This window comes from Pongo pygmaeus, chromosome 11, assembly GCF_028885625.2.
Source record: "Pongo pygmaeus isolate AG05252 chromosome 11, NHGRI_mPonPyg2-v2.0_pri, whole genome shotgun sequence".
Lineage (NCBI taxonomy): Eukaryota > Metazoa > Chordata > Mammalia > Primates > Hominidae > Pongo > Pongo pygmaeus.
In genome coordinates, this window is record NC_072384.2 from 117,757,331 (window position 1) to 117,784,920 (window position 27,590).

A 27,590-nucleotide genomic window follows, 5' to 3' on the forward strand; every position below is an offset into this window, starting at 1 on the left:
TTTCTCAAAGTTGGCTCACAAGAAGTACATCTCCTTGTGCAGTTAACCCACTGGACTACCCTACCTGATAACATGGGTGGGTACTTTCTCAACACATATAAGGTCCAACACATGACAAGTGACAGAGTGAGATGAAGCTTTCCAAACTGGCATGAGTTTTGTACAGTTTCATATATGGTCTGGTTACCTGGTTACCTATGGTCTGGTTACCTGGTGACTTTTGTTGTCCTGTCTCTACCTATGTATGTATGTATCTCCACCTATGTACTTTTATCATCGTATCTCTACCTATGTTTTACACACACACACACACACACATTATATATATGTTATGTTGCAGTTAAATTTTATTATCACTTTTAAGATGGAAAGTTTTGCATTCCAGGAAACCCTCAGTCCTGAGAAGACTGGGGCATTAGATCACCCTGTGTTGCAGACTTTTTCAAATGGCAAGTATTAATTATTATTTAGATTGCACATGTATTTATGCCCCAAACTAAAATGCTCTGAAACCACATCTTTAATAGTTGGAATTCCAGGCTCTTTCCGTGGTTCCTTTGACCTGCTATTGCAGAGAATGTTCTGTGGCTGTGAATAAATCTTGGCCAATCTTCTATAAGCAAGAAAGGAGCCCAGATGCTCCCCTCAAGATGAGACCCTGAAAGAGAAGTCTGATTGTCACCACGTGATCTGCCAGGGTTTTCTAATGGATCTGCTATTTCAAATGATGATGAACCTGATTTGGCAAAGCCAGAGGCCCCTCTCATGACCTATGTGTAGTGAGAAGCTCCTCTGTGTGTCACTTGAATGTCGAACGGTCACGGCATTTATATTGAAATAATGATAACACTTTGCTCACAGGACACACATGCCCATTTAGATCCAGGCAAGTTTTAGCTCAGGCAGCACACTGTTTTCATTACTTCTTTCTCATAGTGAGGTACAGTCTAGTTTGTAAATCCAGACTTTCCCTTTCCTTGGAGTGAGTTCCTTCTCAGGAGTCTTGTTCTGCTGTCCTATGGCTTATCATCAGTTGGGAACACCCTAGTTTATTAGACACTGGGTGTGTAATACTCATACTGCCCATCTCTTCCTGTACCTATGGCTGCATGGATAAAAAGGGAAGGCAGGTCACCCATGTTTACTGGCCAGAAGCACTTGAACGCCAGAAGAAAACTCATCTATCACAGAGGGTGAGAAAGGAAGAGTTGAGGAGAGGGACTCTGCCATAGTAACTGGGCTGCAGGCCCTACGACCAGTCAAAATATTTTACTGCATGGCATTTTATAGCACGTAATCATTGTCTTAGTCAGTCTAGGTGACTATAACAAATTACCATAGACTGGGTAGCTTATTTCACAGTTCTGGAGACTAAAAGGCCAAGATCAAGGTGTTGGTAAATTCAATGTCTGTTGAGGGCCCACTTCCTGCTTTGTAGATGTCCATCTTCTTGTTGTATCTTCACATGGCAGAGAACAGAGGGAGGAAGCAAGGTCTCTCACGTCTCTTTTAATAGGGCATGAATCCCATCATGAGGGCTCTATCTTCATGACTGAGTTACCACTTAAAGGTCCATCTACAAATACCATCATCACACTAGGGATTAGAGTTTCAACATGTGAATTTGGAGAGGGACACAAACATTCAGTCCGTAGCAACCATTCATGCACTGGGGCTATGCAGGGGATAGACACTTTATTCAGCTGCAAATTCGTCTTGTACAAAGTTTCTCTTCTACGATGTCATCAAGGTCTGTCATCTGTTTATCTTTTTCTTCCCCAAACACTATAATCTGAATGGGTTGAAACCATTTTCTGATGGAAATGTATACCTTAGACCAGTGGTCCCCAACCTTTTTGGCACCAGGGACTAGTTTCATGGAAGACAATTTTTCCACAGATGGTGGGGTGGGGGATGGTTTCAGGATGATTCGAGCACGTTGCATTTATTGTGCACTTTATTTCTAGGATTACATTGTAATATATAATGAAATAATGATACAATTCATCATCATGTAGAATCAGCAGGAGCCCTGAGCGTGTTTTCCTGCAACTAGATAGTCTTATCTGGGGGTGATGGGAGACAATGACAGATCATCAGGCATTAGATTCTCATAAGGAGCGCATGACTTGGATCCCTGACGTGCACTGTTCACAATAGGGTTTGTGCTCCTTTGAGAATCTAATGCCATCACTGATCTGACAGGAGCCAGAGCTCAGGCAGTAATGCAAGTAATGGGGAGTGGCTGTAAATTCAGATGAAGCTTGTTTGCTGCTCACCTCCTGCTGTGCTGCCCAGTTTCTAGCACACCACAGACCATTACCAGTCTGTGGTCTAGGGGCTGGGGACCCCTGCCTAAGACTATTGCTCATTGTCCTGTGCAATTTTGATAAGTTCCATAATGCTGGCAAATTCACCACTATTATTCTCATTATTATCAGCGTTAGCAGTAGTATTCGCAATAGCTAACATCTGTTTAATAATTTGACATTACCAATATTCTTTGACAATCCTGAAAAAATGGGTAATTGAGATAATTTACATTTGTTAACTTGAGATAATAATGCATTTCTGAATGAGAACATGGAGCCTCAGGAGGTTCAGTAACTTCTTTAAGGTCACACTGCTAGCAAGTGGCTATCTCTATTTTTATTAAATTCAAGAGAACCAGAAACCTCCCTGAAGTCTGCTATCTCTAGGTCATTTAAACAGAGAGACACCAACTGGAGGCATCCCAAGTAAGGAGTTTTGAATCCATGATAACTTTGCAGAGGCTGTTGTTATAGGGAAGGTCAAAACAGATCTGTCTGAAAGCTGTCCCCACCCACTACAGAAGCAAGAAGGCCTCCAGGCTGAAAAGACGCTGGAGGCAATTTAATACAGCTGCCCTTAGCAGGATAGCACTTTGATATTCTCCTTTAAATATTTATTTTCTAATTTATTGAAAGGTGATAGTCACTGCTACATGGGGAAAGGGTGGAGGACGGTGACCCTTGCTGGATGCCTTCTACTTCCCTCCTTGCAAAATAATTTGCTGCATTTTTTCTTTGGAAAATGAATTATAGCATCAACAGATTCACCCTCCTCAGAAAGGAATTTTAGCAGTCATCAGTCCTCCCACAGGCCCCCTGGGGGTCTCGCATTGTCTGTTTGCACCTGCAGCCCTTCCCCCAGTGTGGCATGTCCTCATAATCTTTGACAACTTCATGGAATGCCCTCCTGGGAAATCCAATTTTATCCATTTTGCTGCATTTCTGGGTGCATTTTAGCATTTCTTATGGATTAGCACTTCAAGCAGCCATTTCATAAGCTTATTCTCCATCTATCTTGGCATTTATACACAGACATCAAATTGTATTAGAATTGAAAATGGAAGGGGGAAAGAGGGAGAGGTGGAGAGCATCTGAGTAATCAATTTGGTTCTCTCCTGCCCTTAGGCTGTGTTGACACAGCTTAGCTCTCGCCTGCTCCTCCCAGACAAGCTTATCTGCTGCACACTGAACTCCATTAATCTTCTTGAAAGGCAAATGTGTTCAGGACAATGTTAACACTTAGCTCTCCTGAAAAGAAGACAGATTCTATGAGGTACAGAGTCAGGGCTCCAGGGCCTGCACTGGCAGTTCAGACAGGCCTCAGCCAGAAGGATTCCGTGTGGAAAGAGTGGACAGCAGAGCAATGGGCTTTGTGAACCCAAATACCAGCATCAAACCAGGTCAAACTAAACCAAACCAAACTAAGGGAAACCAAATATCAACAGAAAACAAAGCCAGCCCAAAGACAACAACGACCAAATAAATGCCTGGCCCATTTTGAGGCAGCATTAGCCAGATTTACCTTTGAGTTTCAAGTGGACAAAACAATTAAATGATCATTATTGTTTAAATTTTAACAAGTGATTGGCATTGTGTGAGGAGTCCACACAATAATAGTAAATGACTTAAGAGAAAGAAGTATTATGGAGTATGTATTTTTGGCCATAAAGACACCTAAAGCATTTCCCTTTGATCACCATTGCATTCTCTGCCTTGTGGAGCTCAGAGCTGCCCTCACACAGACAAGAGGATGATCTACCTGGCCCTGTCTAGGAGGCCCTGCTCCAAGATCTCCCCTGATACCACATAGTCTCTGGGATCAAGTCATTGCACTGGAAAGAGGAATGAATTGGTATGTGTTTTGTGGGCCCCTTTGTGCTGACCCTCCCATGTCATGTCACCCCTGTCCCCCTGCCTCCTTCTTTTCTTTCAATAAGGAGATTTGATAGACCATTCTTATCACTCATAGATCTGTAATCCCTGGCTGCATCCATTTGCTAGCAACCCTGAAAGACACAGGGTAATTTTTAATGTTTCTAGGGCAGGAATTTGAATGGCCATACAGCTCTCTCCTGCACCCCAGTATCACAGTATTCATTTATTATATATGAACCGAATCTGGGAGGAGAGGGTTGCTTCTCAGTGGGGCCTTATTACAAGAGCTATGGAAACAATTTAATGCAACTCCATTGACTTACACTGAGTGATTTTTTTTTTAAACCTGCCATATATCCATCACAGACATCCAGAACCTATTGTATTGTACGTGTAGCCCCCATTCCCATGCTTACTTTGGGTAGGAAAGTGTCTGGGTAGGAAAGCAGGGGAAACATGTCACACTGGGGGCCAATTGGTTCACTTCTAAGGGTAAGTAATAGGAATCCCAATTTTGGCCACTTGATGTATGTCCCCAAACCAGTTTTCCAGGATTATTTATGGCTCCATGCTTTGCACTTATAGGGTGCCCTCAGAAGGCTTTTCTCCATTAACAATCCCATCAGGTGACTTTGAGAGCCACTTCCATGAGATGGCTGTGTTGACAACTCAGAGAGTTCCACCACAAGGGCTGACTCAGTCCGAAAAAATGACAGCACATAGATGGAAGGCAACAGGTGAAAAGCAGAGGTCAGACTTTCCAACGTTGGCCACTCTGGCTTTGATTACACCAGGTAGATGTGTGGCACTGAAACGGGAGAGTTCCCTGATGCCCCTCACCAGATGTTAAACAAGGATGTGGCCCACCTGTTCAGTCACCCTGCTGCTGAAACCCCTTGTGGGAGGGAGAGCAGGCACGCAGGCAGGCAGGCAGGTGCAGAGGCTGGGGTGAGTGCTTTGGGCTTCAGCCCCATGGTAGTGTCTAGGGATGGGTGCTGCAATCCAAGTGTTACAAAGCTCTTTCAGCTTTGCTGTCCACAGAGAGCTTGAGTGTTATCCAGCTCAATGGACCCTCTGCCTTTTTACAAGGACAGAAGGCCAGTGTGACAGCTTTCTGTATCCTAAGCTCTTGCCCAGTGTCCCAGAAAAATTGGGTCACACACAGTCTTGAAGGATGAATGTGAGGTTTTATAGAGTGGTGGAGCTGGCTTTCAGTCAAATGGATGGGAACCCAGAAGCCGGGGATGGAATGGGACGATGATCTTCCCCTGGAGTTAGGTTGCCCAGTGGCTGGACTCCTCTCCAACCACCCCAGCTGAACTCCTCTCAGTGTTCAGATGTTCCTCCTCTTCCTTCTTTCTCTGCCTCATCGTTTGGCTGTCCACCTGCTGGTCTGCTGGTTTGCTGGTCTGCTTCTGGAGCCCGGGCTTCGGGGTTTATATGGGTGCATAATAGGGGACATGGCAGGCCAAAAGCCAACTTTTTGGGCACGAAAACAGGAATGCCTGTCCTCATTTAGTGCCATGGATCTTCAGGCTTGAGGGTGGGGCCTTTGCTGGGAACCACCCTCTTCTACCCAGTATTTCGGTCTCCTGTCCGTATCAGCACCCTTGTGCAATTGCTCATGGTTAGGCTAGCTACTGCCCTCTTGACTTAGTAAATACCCTACAGCCACTGTCCCCATAGACATGGCCTGTAAATACTTTGTGTAAAAGACTTGCCTTTGTCTAATTATACGCCAGATGTTATGAGGGCCCACCAGCCAATGGCTCATATACAAAGGAAGCTTTCTCTTTTTCTAACCAAGTGACTGCCTTGGCCCATAGAGAAATGAACTCTTGTCACCTGTTAACACCTTCTTTCTGCTCCTTACTACTAGCTCTCCAAAAAAAAAAAAAAAAAAAAAAACAAACAGTGTGTATCTAATTGGTGAAGGTGGGCCTGGTTACCATTAGACAGTATTGTCTGTGCTACTAAGTAAGATTACTTTGCTTCAAAAGCAAAACATTCATTCTCTAGTGTGCTTTCCTGATTTGTGGAGGACTCACTTTACTCTGGCAGTATCTACATGTTAAGTGAACAAGCCAGGAAATCCTCCCTCTTTCTGTTTTTGCTTTTCCACCAGTGTCTGGGTAAGAAAGTGGGGTAGACATGTCATACTGGGGGGCAATTAGTTCAGTTCTAAGGGTAAGTAATTAGGAATCCCAATTTTGACCTCCCATTTGATGCATGTCCCCAAATCAGTTTTCCAGGAAGATTTATCATCTGGATAACAAAGCTGGTGTTTTCATCCCATTTGACTCAAGTATTTCTGTGTATATTTGATTGGCAAAAACCCTGGAGGGAAAGAAGATGCCTTCAACCTAATCTTTACCAATGACATTAGTAACATCACTCTGACTTCACACCTGCTGCTGATGCCAGAGCGCAGCCTCTTCTCAGAGCAATCCCAAGTAGTATCCTGTGAGACATAGGTGGTGTTTCACTTGTGCTCAGAAACCAGTCCCTTTCTGCTTCAGTCTCCTCATGGCAAAGTGTTACCCACAAGTCTTTCAAGGGAAGAGTTTCCCCATATCTGCTGCTGCAGGTGCCTCCCCTGATCCTCTGCGAGGCCACTGTGGTGCTCCCTTCCTTACACTGCTGTTGGTTCTTGCACAGAAATGGGAAGTTTGTCCTTAAGTTTATTCCGGGTAAACTTTGGCATCTGGTTTCCAAGGATCACTCCTTGTGGTCCAGATTTCATTACGGAAGATGCTTCAATCAAAAGCATCTTTAATTTCTGCTGAAATCCTCTCCTTCTATATCTGGTCAATCTCATCTTTTAGATTCTTAGGAGATTAGCATCTAACAGATTCTAGACTATTACCTTTATTTCCCATTCCCCTTCTGCGTCTATTGAGAGACCTTCCTGCAAATTGAGCCCTATTTGTAATTAATCCCCTAATCATGATAACCCCGAATCTCTATTTCAGTTCACCAGATCTATCATGGCCACAGATTTGATTTGTATAAATTTGGTGGCTGTATTAAATAGGATTAGGCCAAGTATGCTGTAGTTATAAACAACCCAAAACCACAGTTCCCATAACAACTAATTCTGGCAGAAATAGAGAAAGAAGAATTAGGAGAGCTAGAAGCTCACAAAATTGTAGAACCTCTTCTTGATCATTCAAAGGGAAATTTTCAGGCATTTTCTACTAGAGTTCAGATGAGGACAAATAGATACTTGTACCATTTGAATAACATTCAAAACATACTGGGATCACAGAGATATGGAGACACCATAGATTCAAGAAACTTTACATTTAGCTTATGTATGTATTTATATGCTATCTGATGCTCAGAAGAACTTGAGGTAGCTTACAGCACAAATATAAGCAATAAAATAAAGACTAAATAAGAACAAAGAAAGACAAATAGAAAAGTAGAAAATCTAGACCATGACAAAGAAGAAAACTGATGTATAAAGGCCAACATAAATACAATAAAAGAGTTCAAATTTACTCCTGGGTTTCTTGGCGTTACAAAGCAAAAGTGACATAATTATTATTAACTAAACAAATAAAAAAGACAGCTTCAGAATGCCCATTCTTTCAGCTAAGCAAACTTGAACGAAACATAGAATTTAGAATCTCCCTTGTCAGCCAAGCTTTTGTTAGATTTTGAATAGCAAACAGTTCAAAGTTGCATTCATTGGTGAATAGTTGGTGTTTGCAAAAGTTTTTGAGAGCAGACCTATAAGCTCCAAATCCTGATAGAAAGATAAAGTTGAGTAGCTTCCCCCAGGTCTTTTGCCTGCCATCTGCAAACCAGAGGTCTATACTAGGGACTTTGGGACAGATTCCAGCACACAAAAGGTCTCAACTGATTTATCAAGTGCTTCTTATGAAGCTTTTGCACAAGATTATTTAGAATTGAAAAATATTCCAACCAGTTGCTCAACCTGTCTGCTAAAAAAAAAACATAATGAAAGCTTTAATAATACTACTGTTTAATGTTCGATGCGGGGTGTCCCTGTTCCTAGGGAATCTATCAGGTTGAAATAGTGCCAAAATATTCTCCCTCAAATCTCAAAATTAAATAATTTACTCTTCACTTGAAAGTAAGTTGACAGAAACGAGTGGAAACTTGGAACTTGTAGCCAATTATGATAATTTCGGTTTTGAACTTGTTTTCCATATTAACTGAGGGCTAGATCTAACGGTTGAGGTCACCTCTGATTTGTAACAATGAAACAATATTATCAATGTATACAATGTATCAATGTACACCTTCTTTTCTTTATTGCATCATCATCTGCAACGTGTTCATCTAAGGATGGTTTTACTTAGTAAAATTATAAGCTAAAAATAAGAGAGACCAGAATACAATCTCAAAAGTATTCTATAATTTGTCAGATAGTTTTACTCAACACTCATTTTTCTGAAGTATCAAGGTGCAGGGATGCAGATTCAATACGGAAAACACTACATAAGAGTTTATGTTATATAGTTTGCCCCATATATGGTATCTGTTACAGGTCTAATATAGATTAAAAGTCCAAAAGAGTTGGAAGTCAACATATGTATGTTAAAGTCAACATATGAATGTTTAATTATAGTAAGAATTATTGGCTGGGCATGATGGCTCACCGTTGTATTTCCAGCATTTTGGGAGGTTGAGACAGGTGGATCACTTGAGGCCAGGAGTTCAAGACCAGCCTCACCAACATTGCAAAACCCTGTCTCTACCAAAAAAATACAAAAATTAGCCGGGCTTAGTGATGCATGCCTGTAGTCCCAGCTACTGGGGAGGCTGAGGCCAGAGAATTGCTTGATCCTGGGAGGTGGAGGTTGCAGTGAGCCAAGACTGCACCACTGCACTCCAGCCTGGGTGATAGAACGAGAGAGACTCTGTCTAAAAAGAGACTCTGTCTAAAAAAAAAAAAAATTATACTGACCAGAGTCAAGCAATCAGAACATTTTTCAAAAAATTATGGTTTCACCTTTTAGGCAGGATGTAATAGATTATCATTCCCATGGCCACAGTCAGACAAGCCCCTACAAATTACTCAAAAAAGTCACAATTTTGAAGAATCAGAGATCTTTGGAAGCAATGAGAACTGGAAAAATTAAAGCTATAGAAAGAAAACCATTTCAAAGTGATCTGATGAACGTGTCGTCTTTTTTTTTCCCAGTTGGGAGCATTTGACAATTTTAGATGTGGGATGAAAATTGCCTTATCTAAGACAGAGGGCACCTGCAGAAGTAACAGGCAAAGCTTTTGGCAGTCACACAGACTTAAAGTTACCCATTAGAAAACTTACAAGACTTCAAAGGCATGGCCATATGGGACACTTACCTAGTTTTGGGTGTGTAAGAAAGCCAAACAAACTAGACAGAAATCTTTAAAGCATAAAATTTTACACATGGTGCTAAGAAAAACCCATAAGAGCAGGGGGTCTACCTCAAGACATTTCCCAAATTTAGAATTTGTGTGGAAAGTAAGGCTGAAGAGCTACACTGACAATCTGTGAAGGTAAGGACTGAATCTCCCACCATTTTCAGGACTAATGCTCTCAATCACAAACTTAAGAGCCATACCTGGCAAACAGAAGAAAATCAAAGGAATGAAATCATGTTATCAATGTATACAATCATGTTACCTTCTTTTCTTTATTGCATCAGCATCTGTAACTTGTTCATCTAAGGATGGTTTTATTTAGTAAAATTATAAGCTAAAAATAAGAGAGACCTCATGCAATCTAGTTTAGAACCTTCAAAAGTATTCTATAATTTGTCAGATAGTTTTACCCAACCCTTATTTTTATGGCAGTATTTTTATGGTAGAACTGGGTTTTACAACTGAAACCCAGCCCAGGTTTAGTTCAATTCCTGATTATATTGAAGTAATTAATGACTGACCCTTTCCCTTTCTGCCTAACAGAACAAAGTAGACCACTCTTGGTATAGAAGTTCATCTCATCAGGAGCATCTGTGGTTCTTTTATATGCAATGTACATTCTACAATAGAGGCAGACCCAGAAATAATTCAGATATTGGAGTTAGAAGATCAGGATTCTAAAATAAGTACAATTAATATTTTCAAGAAAACAAAGGAAAAGGTGGACAGAAGAGATTAAAGTATAGATAAATTTAGTTAGCAATTTGAACATTTTTAAAAACAGCATTAAACAGATATTCTGGAAAGAAAATATACAATGTTTGAAATTAGGAACTCATTAAATGGACTTAGCAACAGTTAAGGTGTTTTTGATCCAAGTATTTTGCTGTCTCCAAACTGAGGTACAGAGAGGGGAATAAAGTAAAAAGGAACAAAAAACTGTAAGAGGCATGCAGAACATGTCAAAAAGCCTAACATATATATGATTGGCATTTTAGAAAAAGCAGAAAGAGGAAATGGCCCAGAAGCAATATTGGAAGACATAATGACTAAGAATTTTCAAAAGCTGGTGATGATCACATAGATTTACAAAGCTTAATGAAACCCAAGCAAGATAAATATAAACCAAAGCGTATCCAAGCACATGATGGCCAAATAGATGAAAAAACAGGAGCAGAGAGAACGTCTCAGTAGCATCCAGAGAAAAAAAGACAAGTATTCTCAAAACAGCAACAATAAGAATTATAACTGACTTCTCAATAGAAATGATGGAAGCCAGGAGAAAATGGAACAAGGAGGTAGAGGACATAGTTAAACTGCCGAAAGAAGGAAATACCAAACATAATTCTATACCCAGGGAAAAGACACTTTAAACTGAACGAAAAATATTTTTCAGGATAAGAAATAGTAGAATTTGTCATGACCAAGCATGCTCTACAGGAAAGACCAAAAAACGTTCTTTAGGAAAAAAAAAAAAAAAATCATTCCAGAAGAAAACATGAAAATGTAGGAAAGAATAAAAAACACTGGAAAAGATAACTATGTGGGCAAATATAAATTAATATTGATTCTTCAAAACAATAATTGCAATATTTTGTCATTTCAAATACAGTTGACCCTTAAACAACACAGGTTTGAACTGTGAAAATTCACTTATATGTGGATTTTCTTCTGCCTCTACCACTCTTGAGACAGCAAGACCAACTGTTTCTCTTCCTCCTCTTCCTTAGCCTATTCAGTGCAAAGGTGATGAGGATGAAGAACTTCATGATGATCCACTTCCACTTAATGAATAGTAAATATATTTTCTTTTCCTTAGTTTTTTTTTTTTTTTTTGAGACAGTTTCACTCTGTCACCCAGGCTGGAGTGCAGTGGCATGATCTCAGCTCACTGCACGCTCCACCTCCTGGGTTCATGCCATTCTCCTGCCTCAGCCTCCCAAGTAGCTGGGACTACAGGCGCCCACCACTGTGCCCGGCTAATTTTTTGTATTTTTAGTAGACATGGGGTTTCACCATGTTAGCCAGGATGGTCTCAATCTCCTGACCTCATGATCCACCCGCCTCAGCCTCCCAAAGTGCTGGGATTATAGGCATGAGCCACCATGCCCAGCAGAATTTTCTTCATAACATTTCCTTTTCCCTAGCTTACTCTATTGGAATAACACAGTATATAACACATAGCATACAAAATATGTGTTAATGAACTGTTTATATTATTGATAATGCTTCCAGTGAACAATGAGCTATTAGTAGTTAAGTTTCTGGGAAGTCAAAAATCATACACAGATTTTTGGCTGTACAACGTATCAGTGTCTCTAGTCCCTGCATTGTCCAAGGTTCAACTATGTATGTAAAACTAAAATTGATGACAAATGTAATGCATTGCAAAGGGAAGTAAGTAGAATTAAAAGGTTCTAGCACTGTGGAGAAAGTGGTAAAAGTGATAGTCTGTTTTGACCATAATAAATCAAGGCTACATGTCATAATCTCCATGATAATCACTAAAATATAGTTTAAAAAATGTTCATAGAAGAAAAAATGGAATAATAAAAATATGTTATTAATCCATTATAAGTCAAAAAAAGGATTAAAAAAAGATAGAGGAAAACAGGTGAGCCAAAGAGCAAACAAATAATACAAGGTCAGATATATACATGATTGCAATCTGATACACGATTATATTAGTAGTTACATTAAATGTTGGCTATATTCTCCAAGTAAAAGATTAAGATTATCAGACTAGATAACACAATATGGATTTGCAAGTTGTTTATTTTTAGCTACAAGAACTACAAGGAATGATATTATTGAGTCCCAACCTTAGAAGGTCTAAGTTCTATCATACTTGACTTAGCTGATCTAGAATTACAAAGTTGGGAGGTGAACTATAACTATTCAAGTCCAGGAAAATGATATTGATCTAAGTCAGATTTAGTAAATATCTAAAAGTTCTGAGATGCCTGATTACATCTAGTTTGTATTGCTTTAAAATTTAATCTAATATATTATAATGTTTTATAAACAAAGGAATTGATTAAGAATTCAAAACTTTTAGGTAAGTCGTTCTATCTTCTGGGAAATTAGACTCAATGCATGTTTATTAAAGGAAGATATGTCCGTATCAATCCCCCAAAATGAAAAACTGCAGTGAGAAAAGCATTTTCTCTCTCCCTCCATGTCTAGGAAGACTTGAGAGTAAGGATGAAGCCACTGAGTGCCTCACTGACTGTCTGGTTGGAAACCTCTGCAGCCAGGGACAAAATCCTCTCAAGACATTCCTTTAAATATGACTTTAAATGAGAGGCTGGAGAACGAAGCTACAAACATTGTTGGGTGTTAAACTCAACGAAAAGCCCAGTTTCTGTCTCAGAGAAAACTAAACAATTGTGTCATGTCTCATTCAATAGCCTCTAGGTAGTAAAATGACTAGGGTTGAGAATGAGGGAAGAAGCCTACCCCTTCTAAAAATGTTCAGAATCTTGATGAATATGAGCCTAAGGAATTAAAGAGGACTGAAAAGGGCATTTCTTTTCCCCCTGGCAGCTGCTCAATGCTAGAATTCCACAAAAAAAAATCACAAGGGAGCTGTTTTTCTGAGTTTGTCAGGTGTAGCTCCTTACATGGAAATGATTGTGTCAGTAAGACTGGATTATTCTGGTTTCAATGGCTGCATTTGTTATCTGAAATCTGAGCATTGCATCACATGAAAATTATTTTATTGTATGCTAATTTATTGAAACTCAGTAATCCCCGTAACATAAAAACCATATGGTTTTATCTTTATTTGGTTATTCAGGGAACACACCAAAATCTTGCAATGCCTCACAGATGTCATTCTGAACAAGAATTATCAAACAGTACCAAGAAGGAAAATATGATTAGTTAGGCTTTCAAAACCTCCAGATTAATGAACTCTGGATAAGCACGAATTAATCAAAATTTATTCAAATGTTACTGAATATCTATATATGCCATATATATTTACCTCAATTATTTCTTTTAAACCTTATAGCCTTTAGGTACATTGTTATTCCTGTTTTACCAAAGAGGTAATTGAAATTCTAAGAGGTTACACTATCTCTTTGAGGCCACAGAGCTAGTAATAAGGGTTTGGACCAGGACTTCTGAATCTAAGTCTAATATTCTTTCTACCACTCCTCTTGTTTGTCCACAATCTTTATATTTGTCATCACTGATAACCATAAATAACAGCAATGATAATCCAGAGAGTGGTACTTCTACACGTCTTTCTAATCTCTGCCACGTGATTTCATTCTATAAATGGATTCCTCTGAAATTCTTGAAAAATAAAATCTGAAATGCCAAAATGAGCTTATAAGATGTAAACTCATTACAACACTGTAATGAGTTTACAAGATAATAGTAATAATGATAAAGTTGGATGAAGATGAGGCTTTGAATGCCGAGTGCGGTGGTGGCTCATGCCTGTAATCCCAGCAATTTGAGAGGCTGAGACGGGTGGATCACATGAGGTCGGGAGTTCAAGACCAGCCTAAACAACATGGAGAAAACCCGTCTCTACTAAAAATAAAAAAATTTAGCCAGGCATGGTGGCATATGCCTGTAATCTCAGCTACTCAGGAGGCTGAGGCAGGAGAATTGTTGAACCCAGGAGGTGGAGGTTGCGGCGAGTCAAGATCACGCCATTGCACTCCAGCCTGGGCAACAAAAGTGAAACTCTGTCTCAAAAAAAAAAAAAAAAAAAAAAAAAAAAAAAGATGGGGCTTGAATTTAGGCATTCATACGGCAAGAAAGGCTGCATTAGTTTTCTTGGTTCTTTCTAAATTTCAATGACCAGAAATTTATTTAGGGGGCAAGGCCAGGAAGTACACAAATGTGTTTTGGCCTATGGGGGAGTGTGGGTGATGATCATGTGACTTCACTCGTGCGTAGGTGTGAGTGTGAGTCTCTGGATATTTAACAAGATCATCAGTTTAGACCCACATGCCCAAGGGCAGATGGTCCTGGTGGCTAAGGAAAAAGGCAACTGGAAAAACAAATTGAAACTGCTGAAGGAAAGATGGCTCAAGGCTCAGCGTTTCCTGTAAAGTGGCAAGTGAATTTAGCATTCGTGAAAATTTCCAGTGCTGTTTGGCATCCAGAGGGACCCAGGGAGTGCATTCTGCTTGCCTGTGCCACCTCCTTGCTCTGGCTGAGGCATAAATTGCCCTCTGACTCTGGCCTGGCACAGCACTGCCCCATGTTGAGGTCCATGCCCCTTTGTCCGCATCTGCTCTGCTCAGAGGTGCTCCTAAGGGTGCCTGCCAACTATGCTGCCAGGAAATGTGGGCACTGAGCAGAGCTGGTCCAGAAAGACGGGGAAAGCAGAAAGCAGAGAAAGAGCCCATGCCCTTGAGGGCAGAGAGCAAGGGAAGAGCGTGGGCAGGATGGAGTTGATAGATGGGAGCCCAGCAAAGGTACCACGCCCTCCTCACCTCCTCAAGCCACTGGCAACACCCAAATTGGGTACTGGTCTTTTCTGGGTTTTCCTCAACTCTATCTAATCAATCACATAACTCAAAGGTTCTCAGGGACCAACTAATTCAATCTTATTTAATTGAAGAGAAAAACAGACTCAGAGAAGTGAGATTCCTGTGGTCATCCTGAATTAGCCAAGGCCTGGGAATCAGGATGTGAGAGTCTAGTCCTTCCATATGCCAGTAGTTTTGCTACATTATTCTGACTAGGCTGAACTGTTTTGCCAAGAACATCCCAAATCCTAGCTGCTCACTGTCCCTTACACCCTCTCTACCTATTCTTAATTCTGTTTAATTCCTGAGTCCAAGCCTCACTCAGTTTACCCCTTCCTTCCACAAACATTGTCCTTGAGCACCTTGATGGGACAGGCACACAGTGAACCAAGTCCCTGCCCACCTTCTAGCAGTGGAATTTATGTTCTCCTAGAGCCAACATGTCAGAGGGTTTCTTCAACATCTAACTCCATTCATTCACTTACTTTATAGTTTCCGAAAACCGTCTGCATTTTTAATTTTTTAACCTGAACACTTTAATTTCCTTCTCTTCCCATTCAAATCTCCCAAAACTAAATGATTTAAGTATTATTTGAAGTAACAATTCTATTCACTCTGATAAGACTTTGAGTGCTTTGGTGAAAACCCCACAATGACCTCAGGCCTTATGAGCATGTCTAAGGAACGGAGGTTACTGCCTTTTCCCAGTTTTTAAGCCCAAAACAGCAGGGGTTGGGGATACATGTTGAACCAGCTGTATGAGAAGCAAGTATAAATGGAACATGTACACGCAGGACAGAAAATGTGTAATGGTTGGGCTGGGTGGCCATGGCCAGCTTCTAGAGACATTCCCACTGACAGCTAGATATGCAGAAATCAGGCTGAGGTCCACAGATGGACAGAACCACCAGGGAAGGAAGCACAGCCCCAAAAGGCATACACCAAGGCTTGTTCTGGCAAATGAGAACTCATGAGGCACCCAGGCTTCTTTCCACAAATCTCAAGCAGTGGAATATGTGTGTTCATTTGTTCTACTTAATAGTGGGTTATCTAAATCTGTTGTCTCTTTCCTTCTTTTAAAAATTATTTGTTTTGTGTTCTTTTCTTCTCAGAAAACCAAAAGAGCCTGCCTTACTATGCACCTATGGCCCTTCAAAGGTGAGAGTAGAATCTGCTATGATTTAGAAGCAAACAAGAAAAAGTACACATCAGGAGAGTAGCTGCTAGCTAAGACCTTGGGCTTTGGGGTCAGACAGGCCTAGGTTTAAATCCTGGACCTGTTGTTCTGGGGAAACATGTTTCTGCTTTCTCCTATATGAAATAGAGGCAGTGGGTATCCTGAACATGTCACCTTTACTTGTCCAACTTGTCAGTTAGGGTTTGGTTAGGGAAACAGAGCTGCTGTAAACATTATGGGAATAAGGGATTTTATTCAGAATTGGAGCCTGCACAGATGCAGAAGGAGGCATGAAGGGGGTATTGGAGGATTGGCCACTATGCAGTCTGCATCCTGAGTCTGTGGTGAGGCTGGTCACGTTCAAGCTTACAGGAGAATTGGAGAAAGCAAGCAACACAGCGGTGGAAGTGAGACCACTGAAGGTAAGCTTCGGAGGGGGTCCCGACACCACCACATCAGTGGATCCACAGCTAAGTGATTGGTGGTGGCCTGGGGTTCTGCTGTTTAGCAGGGACAAGAGTGGAGGAGACAAACTGGACTCAGAACAAACTGGGAGCCTCTGCATCCATCTGTAACTGTCTGGCCGTGACAGCGGTTAGAGACGAGTGGCTTCTGTGAAACTCTCACAATCTCAAATCTCCCATAAGTGCCTCTTTCAGCTAACTCTAAACTGGTACCATAGAGGAAATGGATTCTGAACACTTGGTCTCCAACCTTAGACAAATTGAATAATATGTCCTCTCCTGCTTCTTCTGTAACTGAATTTGCATTGGGAAGCAGGCCTGCCACTCTCAGACTTGGTGGTTTGAGTAGGGCTCACTTCAGCACCACCTTTTCCTCCTCTCAGCCCCACGGACTGGCATGAGACTCAGGCCTGGCCAACTGAATGTCACACACCTATGACCATCAGATGGCTCAGAGATGGACTTAGGACACCATCACAGCCAATGAAACCCTGTTAGGGAAATTTGTCAGAACGATACAAAGAAATAGCTCCATTTTTCCATAGAGATGAGACATAAGCCTGGACTAACTGGTGTCCAATTTGCCATCAAGAGAGCCGCTGAGAAGAGAGAGGAAAACTGGGGAAAGCGAAGTCTAAGGAAGGTGAGTAAGGACAAGTCCAGTTGAATCACTGGACCTGGAAATCAAGGCATTGCTGGATTCAAGGCCAAGAAAAATTGGAAGCTGGCTTGAATCAGGTTCTATCACCTGCAGTTGAAAAGGTGCAGACTAATACGATAACAAAGGAGCAAGTAGGCAAGATTCTGCCCTACAGTAAGTGCTCAATGCATGTCAGCTGGTATTATTATTATACAGACTTCTATTTCTAGCCCTTTTATTTCTACCACCTCTCTTCTGTGTTTTATGTAAAGTGCATAAGGATTGTTCTGTCTGGAAACATCAAACCATATAAAATGACACCAGCAGGTCCCTTTCTGTCTGTCAGTGTCCACAAGCTCAACAACCAGGATCAGCAGACAAAAACAGCTAAGCTGGAGTCAGTGTTTTTATGAAGAAACAGGAAAAGAGCTTACTTAGGAACTGTAGCTCATCCTCCAATATTCTCCATCCTATCACTCTTTTCATGACAGTTTCTTCTTGGCCCTGAAGTTGCCTTGTCATGGCTCCCTGCCTCTGTCCTTTCTCTATCTCACTTACATCTTCCAACGAGGAATACAGCAAGACCTTTGGATGAGGACCTCCAAAGCTCCTCAGTATCCTTAGGACACTCAGTGCAGAGCTAGAGGGACTGAGAGGAGGAGCTTTTGCAGGTTAAATGACTAGTGAATGGCCTTTCCTTATATTTCCACTAGAAATGGGATTAGCTACACCTGAGAAGGAATGACTTTGGAACAACTGATCCCTAGCTTTCCAAAATATGAGAAACTGAGATGCAGGGAGTAAACCACATAATTAATGAGTCAAGGCATATTTATAAAGTTCACAGGGTACATAGCATATAGCAGCTGTTCTCTATCTCAATTGAGTTTTGACTAGGAAATGGGCTTAGGATAAAACGCATGGGCTTTCGAGTAATCATTTGTAAGAAATTGTAGATAGTGACCACGGTTTAATAGCATTAGATAAATTATGAAAAGTCACTGAAATACGTCCTCTGGAAAATGTTAGAAACTCAAGTACAATGGCTTAGTTAAAGGCAGGTGGGGGAGAAACTTGAAGAATGTGGTGCAGTACAAGAATACCCCATTTTTCCCCCAAGGCAATGAAAATGACATGAAGTAATCATAGTTATTTATACAGGAACAATTTAGGAGACTTAGAATATTCACTTCTTTTGCCTTCTAGCTGAGCATCAAAATTCTCTCTCTGTCTCTGCATCTCTCTCTCTAGTTTCCACTTCTAGCTCCAACTATTTTAAATCCCTCCACAATGGAGCTCATAACAAACATAAAACAACATTTGTTTTATGTTTACAGTAGATGTTCAAGCTAATATTTATGTAGGTTTAGCCCTGGCATTAAATTAAGGTTTGGTTCACCAACAGGGTGCCTAGAGACTTCACCTCTATTTCCATGAGGGACTGAACAGCCTCTTGAGAAGGGACTCATCAAAATGGAAGAGTTGGCAATAAGAAGTTTGGCTAAATAACCAAGCACTGAAGTTGCAGACGAGAAAGGATTTGAAAGGCAGTACAGCGTCCAGGGGCAAGCTGGCAATTTTTAGCAGGAGGTGAAGTGATGCCAGCAGAGGTAACAGTGCTCAGAGGGACCAGTAGTCCCCAGGAGGAGCAGGGGAATCCCCAGTGGATCTGATCTGTTCAAGAGCACATGTGAGATTATCAGCTGGTGTTACAATTTTGGAGTGGTAGTGAGAAGCACTGAATTTGAGGTCACTCCATTTGCAGACCCCAAAGGGTGAAATGTTGAGAAACATGAGTTACACATGTATTTAACAACTCTTGTGTATTATCACAAATCCTATTTCACCTCTCATGCCCCCAAGGCTTTGTGTCCAGTTCCCTGAAGACTTCATCAATCCTCAGCCACAAATCACCTGAGAGCAACTCACCTTGCTTCATACTATGAAGCTCCCTGATGTCACAGCATGGCAGGCCTGTGGCAACCCCTCAACACTTATGCATGATCCCCAACAGCTAGAGGATTAACACCTATGGTGTAACCCTTGACCAGTGGGAAATGGAAATTAATTACTGTCTTTTTGTACCCCAGGTGAACGGTTCTAAAATGCATTTTATATCCAGTGGTGACCAACTCAATGATGCATCCTTGGGTTGACTCTCCCTCCTTTCCAGTTCACTTTCCCCGCCCCTCACTCCTGCACCTCAGCATCACATTCTTGAATAATCCACTCACACATCTGTCTTATTTCAGACACTGTTTGGGGGAATCAACAATAAAAATTTGTCATTTTGAGTTAAACATTGTTCTCACCTTGAAGACATATTTCCATACCTAGAGATTTCTGAAGTTCTCTCCCTTTTCCTATCATCTCCTTTGTGCTTTGTCTGACCTCCATATTACAGAGCCCCATGACATTTAGAGCCAGTACTGCTAGGGAAGTAGTTCAGTTGTGTTTTAAATGGTTCAGCAACTTGTAACATCAATTGAGAACCAGGGGATACACTTGGAGGCCAAGAAAAAAATGTTAGCTAATATGTACCATACGGTATGATTCCTTGGGTAAGGGAAAGTATATGCAAGTAACAGAGGAAAATTGAAAGTTGTAGCCCTTTTTTCGGATTTTAGATTTGGAATTAAAGTTTCTCTTCTCTTGAAAGACCTTCTTTTTGTGGATAATGACTCTGAAGACCAGAACAGTTGGCCGATTTGCCCTAGTTGAGAGTGGCAAATAAATGAAGAACTGAAGAATGTGTCTAACTAGTGCTCCTTTGTTGAGAAGATACAAAACAGTTGAAGGGTATGGATGAAGCCATTGGCTTATTCACGTCTCTGTTGATCATAATGAGATTAATATATATAGGACATTCACACAAAGAGGATATTGACTCAATGGCTTACAGATTATTAGAGTTAGAAGTGTTACCTACTACTAAAGGAAGAATGTTTCAGGTTTTAAAAAATACACCACACTTGCCTCAGTGAAGCAAGTCAACTTAGGTGCTGATACAATGCCACTGTAGCTGTACTGAGTTCATGAAATCAGATCCCACTCTCTTCACCTACCCGTATTGTATTCATCCTACTTTCCGTCTGCTGTGCCCTTCCCATTTGGTAACCTATTCATGAAACACCTGGCTCTGGGTCCTTCAGCATCACTCCATGTTTTACTGCTGGCATCACTTTTCTTGGCACAGAACCTCTTAGGGCTGCTATCCTAGGAGTAGGTGCTACTCAGGCTGGTTTAGTCCCAGGCTTCACTCACTTCTTTGGCCCATGCCCAGGAGGACCGGAAAGAACAAACTCTCTGCACATCTCTGCAGGTGGCCACAGAGCCCCCATCTGAGCCTTGCTGATGGAGAAGAGCATGCTGCCTCACAAGATAACTGTGTGGCTCTGTTCAAACACCTTGTTTAGAAGTTATTTCTTTTATTGCATTAGAATTTGCCTCATTGTAGCTTTTGTGCTTCTGTCCTGGTTCAGCCTTAGATAGCAGTGCAGCCTGGTCCATGTGAAAGCTCTTGCAATAGGCCTTTCTGCTAGTCAGGAGTTCTCAGACCCATCTCTACTCTTCACTTTTCTCAAGACTAATATCAGACTCCTGGGCTCTTCAAGGTTTCCTCATATGATAAAAGTTCTAAGCCCTCCATTGTCCTAGTCACTGTCCTCTCTGTTCCATCCCTGTCTGCCCTTCCAAGATGCTGCACCCAGAGATGAATTTGTCCTTCCTTGGGCAAGTCACCATGAGATGATTACTTTTGGATCATACTGAATTTGTGGGTTAAATAAACTCATAGGTCTTTATCTCATGCACTAAATCCAAATTCGATCTCTTGCCATAAATCATTTTTTGAATAGTTGAACAATAAGTAAATAATACACAAATGAATACTAATCAGTATTTGAACATCCTCAGTATTTTCAGCCCAGTTTGAGCCGGACATAGCTCATCTTGTATACTTCACTAAGGACACTTTATATGCTCAAGCAATTAATATTATGATGTCATGTCTCACAAGCCCCACAGTGTCACTTCCAGTCTCTTCACCACAAAGAACGTTGAAGCCTTTGTATTTTTTTGAAATCATATTTCTAGCCACAGGATGGGATGTAAGAAAAGTTCAGATTAGGATTATTCTAGGCTCCTGACTATAACTAAAATCCTGATTTTTATGGAAAGGAATGAGGATCATTCCTTCAAATTAGATTTTTGTGATAAAAAGAAAAAAGTTGGTAATCTATTCAAAGTTGTAACAAAAAGAACTGCATTTTCTTTGGAAAATAATAGTTGATTCCTTTTTGCTTTTTTTACTTATGAATTGGGGTGCAATAGAGTTTAATAAAAATGACGTGAAACACTCTTATAAAGCTAATTTATCACATTTGCTTCAAGGAATTGTCTTTTCTAACAAAATTGTGAAATGGAACTGAACAGTAGCATGATGAGGCCTCTACCAGGAGGAGGTACAGAACAAGGCAGGAGGTCAGTGGTTAAAGGACTCCTTGCTTATGCTCAAGAAATGTGGACCTTATTAGAGGTGACACAGTGAAATCAGTCACCTGATTTTGCAGGTGACTGTGGAGCAAGAATGCAAATCCACAATATTGGGATGAATGTGAGAGGAGAAGGGAAGGAGGCCATGAGGGAAAAAAGGACATCTAATTGGATCTGAAAGGAAGGGTAGAATTTAAGTAAAGAACACTGTGTACATATGGGAATACCATGTACTTTCTCATGGAGAGAGGCCTTCTGAGAGTCCTGCATTGATCCCGCTTCTTTGACCATCCCTTGTTAGCCAGCAGGTCATTTGGCCTCACTAGTTGCCTCAGTGCTGAGTGATAGACTCAGCAGTCCCCAACCTCTTTGGCACCAGGGACTGGTTTTGTAGAAGATAATTTTTCCATGGATCAGGGAGGGGATGGTTTCGGGAGGATTTAAGTGCATTACATTTATTGCACACTTTATTTCTAATATTATTACATTGTAATATATAATGAAATAATTATACAATTCACCATAATGTAGAATCAGTGGGTGCCATGAGCTTGTTTTCCTGCAACTAGATGGTCCCATCTGGGGGTGATGGGAGACAGTGACAGATCATCAGGCATTAGATTCTCATAAGGAATGCACAACCTAGATTCTTCACATGTGCAGTTCACCATGAGGTTCACGCTCCTATGAGAATCTAATGCCTCCGCTTAAACGACACAGGAGATGGAGCTCAGGTAGTAATGAGTGAAATGGGGAGCAGCTGTCAATACAGATGAAGCTTTGCTTGCTTGCTCGCTGCTCACCACCCGCTGTGCAGCCTGGTTCCTAACTGGTACTGGTCAGTGGCCTGTGGTTGGGAACTCCTGGTAGACTAACAACAGAACAAAGCCAAGTCTCAAGGAGAGACAGTTGTATAGATGCCTGCCTGCCCAGTCTCTGTTGTGGGGATCAAATCACACAAGACCTGCATTTAATTCTTTATGGGCTTAGGCTGTGAATTAATGTAAAATCTCAAGAAACCAAGATGACAGGCCAGGGACTAAAGAGCAAAAGACCATAGCTATGGTGGGAGAGGAGACAAAGTCAATCCCACCGGGACAGATGGTGATGACCCTTATCAGTTCTATTCTGTCATCTCATAAAGGTAAAGACTTGTGTTCTTTTTCTTAGGACAGTCCAGATGGTATTGGCTGTGCTTAAAGAAAATTCAGACATGTGTGGGTGTGGCTGGAATTGACATTCATGAGGTCTTCCGTTTTTATTTGAAAGGGGCAGCATAAGTATTTGTGAACATTGGATGGTGATGAAGAAAAAGAAATGGTGTGTAGTATCCTACTTGGCCTCACGGACCAAGGCTAGAAGGATTAGAGGCAAAGTCGAAAGAAGCTGCCACCATAAAGGGCTCTGTGAATGCTGTTTGGCTGAAATGTGTGACAAAGCACTGGGAAGTGTTTCATTGCATTGGCTCAGGCCATAGCATGACCCTTAACCAACACCTTAAGGTGATGGTCCCCTTGGCATAAATATTGGTGTTAAAAGCGAGGTTAACCTTAGTGATAGTATGGTTAAGATTCCCCTGCATGACTTTGGAAGTTGAAGACGCTGATCAGGAGAACTAGAGCAGGAAAGAGAAAATATGACTGGGGCTAAGTGGTGACTTGGTATTGACTGATAGGTGAACACAAGAATGAATTTCAGTGAGAACCCCAATAAATGTCTGGGGAGTGGAGACTGTGTATGAGCAGGACAGAAAAAAAAGCAGAAGATTCAGGTAGTGCCCTGTCATGTGTCTCTTTTACAGTCCTGAAATGAAGGACTTTCAGTGTTTTTCATTGAGCACCAATCAATTCCCTCTTTACAAAAGACCATATTGGAACAGCATCAAGGTTTAGGGATATTAAAGCAATACAATGACACTGGAATGACCACTGAGAACCAGCAAACTTCTTCAGCCCTTATATCCTCAGGCACTCTGGAAGCCATGAATCTGGTTTTCTTGCTAAACTGTGTGTACTGCACAGAGTACAATGGTAAAGGAACAAAGATTGGCTCTAAAATCTCTTGTAAAGGGAAGGGTGGTCATCCCTTTAGATGGCAAATTGAGTTTCTGTAATGGGGTTTGCTCTGATGTTGCATTTCCACTCAGGCATCAAGACATTCTGTTGTTTAAAGCCCTAGATGGGTGATATTTCTTTCATGTGCAAGGCCTGAATGCTTCACTGAGCTCTCTTTTATCCACACACACTCATTTAAACCTTGGTCAAAATTATCCTTCAGTATCTGCATCTCCTGAGCAGGCAGAAGGGTCAATGGGGATAATCAGGAGAGATGAGGTGCACTTTTCAGAAGTTGGAGCTGAGAAGGGGATGGAAGTATCTGTAAAGTCGTTGAACAGCTGCACGAACTATAGGGGAAGAATTTCTGGAGGCAAAAGGGGAATCGCCCTTTCCTCTTAAACCAAAGCGGAGCACAGCTCCAAAGGCACTTAGATGGAGAGTTCATCGGAATGTGAGCTCTAAGAGTGGCTGAGAATCTGACAAAAACAGCCATCTGCCAACCCAAAATTAAAACTCCTCTGTTTAGCACCCAGTAGAGAAAGTCAACCAGATTGACTTCCCAAACAAAGGACCTTAAAAGCATCACCTAAGAAAGTGTGTCAGGATCCACAGACATCCAGAGCATTCTCCATGGTTCATTACTTACATTATTCTTGTCTATTTACACATAATGTTTAGATGTAAAATCCTTACAATGAAAAGGGTGTATATGCTTTAAAAAAGGCACAACAGAGAAGAGTTGAGCAGGTGGTGTGCTGGCTCACAGATGGCCTTGAAAAAGAGGGTAATCCTAAGAATTAGAATGAGTTGGTGGTAGTTAAATAGAAAAGAACACAGCAAACTGCATCCCAGAGGCCTGCCAGTAGTTGAACTGTTTTGACCAACAACAGACAAGTGTGTGTGCTTTCTAATATAAAGCTGTGCCATAGTCCAGGCCAGAGGTAATAAGCAATGGAATAAGGCAGTAGGAACAAAAAGTAAAAGGCAGTGAGATGCAAAACCAACTTGGGTCCAGGAACCAGACCTTATCCATTTCAGAATCTATGGTGCATCGATGGCACCTGGCACAGAGTAGAGGCTCTGTATGAAATTTTCTATGGCAATGGGCTCTAGAGACTTTGGGGAAATGCTAATGTGGAAAAACATGTTTTCATTCTTTATAGGTGGGAGCCTCTATTTTTCCTACTTGCTTGCATATGATAATGAAGAATAATAATAGGAACTGAAATTCGCTCATTTGAGTTTCTCCCTACAGAGTAGGTAGATTCCCAACAGGGTACCTAGTATATGTTTGCTAAATTAATAAATGAATACACGAATGAATAGATAGGTGAATCAATGAACACATTAAAGAATGAATCAGTGAATCAATGAATGAATCCATCATTCAGTCAATGAGTCTTATTCATCTTCTTCTAGATAGGCTTATATCTAATGGAGTGAAAGAGCCCTGGACTTGGAATGAGAACCAGGGTTTATGCTTAATGTATTCCTTGCACAAATATTTACTGAGCACTTGAGCTGTACGCTAGGCTCTCTGCTACTACCATGACATGAAAGAATGCTAGAGCTATAGTGCAAAGAAGACAAACTTCCTCTTTTGTGAAGAAGAGGGAAGACACATAATAAATAATAATAATAATAAATATTAGTCCAGATAGCCGAAGGGTATGCAGAATTGGATAGGTAGGTAGGGACTCTTTTATAGAGGGAGGTCAGGAAAGGACTCTCTGAAAGTGACATTGGAACGGAAATCTGCACAATGAGGAGGAGCAAAATAAAGGCCTGGGGTAAGAGCACTCTAGGCAGAAGGTACAGGAAGTACAAAGGCCCTGAGGCAAGAATTGGCCCAAATTGCCAAGGTAGAGAAACAAGAATGTGCCACTGTACCTGGGACAAGCAGGGAAGGGGAGTGGGGTGCCATATAAGGTCAAAGCAGTAGGTGGGACTTCCTTATTTTACCTGATTATGAATTGGGATAATAAGAACAATAGCTCATAACTGTTGAGCATTTACAATATGCCAAGCATAATTGGACTGTCTTACTTAATCACCACAACAACCCAACAAGACAGGCAGGGTGATATTCAAAGTATTTCACCACTGGCATGTCACAGGCACCAACCAATCAGATAATGCCAGCCTCAACTATCCTCTAGCCATATAAGTGTAGACAGGCTTGATCTCGGGTACCACTATTTCTCCCACTTAACTAGGTTAGAAAGCTGAGTTTAGAGATGGGGTCAACACCTCAGAATTATGCAGCTGTCGATTTTACCACAACTATATGCTGAAATGGCAAGTAACCTACCGCTTATAAATGCTGCTTAGGCAGCTCAGGGGATTCTTTATGTAATGTGAAAATAAGTGATGTGGGGATTTACTATCCATACTATAGAAGAAGGGGCACTATGCCAGGAGTATGAAATCATAGAACTACTCCCAGTACGAGAATTTGAGGAAATTGCTTTACCTCTCTGGTTGTCAGAAAACTTCCAGCCATGGGCAGTAAATGTGGACGCTACTGGCATCTTGTGGGTAGAAGCCAGGGGTGTGGCTAAACATCCTACAGTGCACAAGACAAGCAGCACTACAAAGAATCATCAGCACTGGGTTGAGAAATCCTGCTATCGATCCCAGAGAGGTAACAGACATTGTGAGGTGTGATGTTAGGGAGTGGTGGGGACTAGAGCAAACTTCAGAGTATGCGCAGTACACTTGCTTTCTAAAGGCATTTCATATAAAAAATAATTTGTAAACTTTGTGGACTGAAGAGAACACATCTTCAGGCCAATTTCAGTCTTTTATGGCCTTAACCAGATTATGTTGCCCATAATTTTCTTTAAACAGATGAGGATAAAAGTCTCTTAGTCATGCAGGCATGTGTTTGTGTGTTTGGGAGGGGAGGAGGGTGTAAACATATATACATGCACACACATATATGCTCTTATACACAAACACATTGGCAAGAAGATTTAATTTTAAAGTGTTTTCAGAAAGTGAGGCCCTCATCCCCCTTAGAATCCAGTCCTGGTTTTTTCAATTCTGTAACTTTTCCCTCCTTCAGTTATACCAGCCCCCTTCCTCTTGTTCTGACTTTGGCAAAGATGAAGCCCAGCTGCTCTACTCCACCCATAAGAGGAGCTTCTGGTTTTAGTTTTGGTCCCTTCCTGTTGCCTAAAGCCCCTGGGAAGGAGGCACCCTCACTCACGTTACTCCTTTAGCCTGTAGAGACAGATAGGCTAGAAGAGACAGGTTGGCCCCACATTTACGATGTGCCCACAGAGTTATTTATGGTTTGTTTATCCACTCAATGTGGAGCAATTGTGGCCTCTGACTTTCAGCTCCAGGGTGCATTAACAGATTTGGGGGTAAATTGGCAGTGTCAAGCTGCATAGTTGTACTGGGCTTTTCAGCCTCTCCCCATAAAGCAAACACAGCAATAATCCCAGACGCTCAGGCACAGTGGCATTTCTAGAGAGACACCAATGACCCCATTAGTCGAGAAGCTGTGGGAAAGCCTGAAACAGGTGAGAAAGTGATGAAATTAGGAAAATGAAGTTCTCTGATCATCAGGCTCAGTGGATGGGCACAAGTGTGGCAGACATGGTACAACAGATGCAGACCATGAATTGGCACCATGATTTCAAGGTACTGGAAAACCAAAGTTTGGTGGGGCACCAAGGCAAAGTTT

General features: G+C 41.3%; 2 long non-coding RNA genes across 3 annotated transcripts in view; one reads left to right on the top strand and one right to left on the bottom strand.

Annotated features, from left to right (window-relative positions):
- LOC129031467 (uncharacterized) overlaps positions 1-19,994 on the top strand; it is a 46,621-nt gene extending 26,627 nt beyond the window's left edge. Inside the window, exons 5-6 of one of the 2 annotated variants that reach the window (XR_008501044.1) lie at positions 16,177-16,222; positions 18,751-19,994. This is a non-coding gene — a long non-coding RNA (uncharacterized LOC129031467). The remainder of the gene's footprint in view (positions 1-16,176; positions 16,223-18,750) is intronic. The other variant, XR_008501045.1, reaches the window with a different exon arrangement.
- The window catches only part of LOC129031468 (uncharacterized), a 150,166-nt gene that overhangs the window by 2,510 nt on the left and 120,066 nt on the right, over positions 1-27,590 (bottom strand). The window lies entirely within an intron of this gene.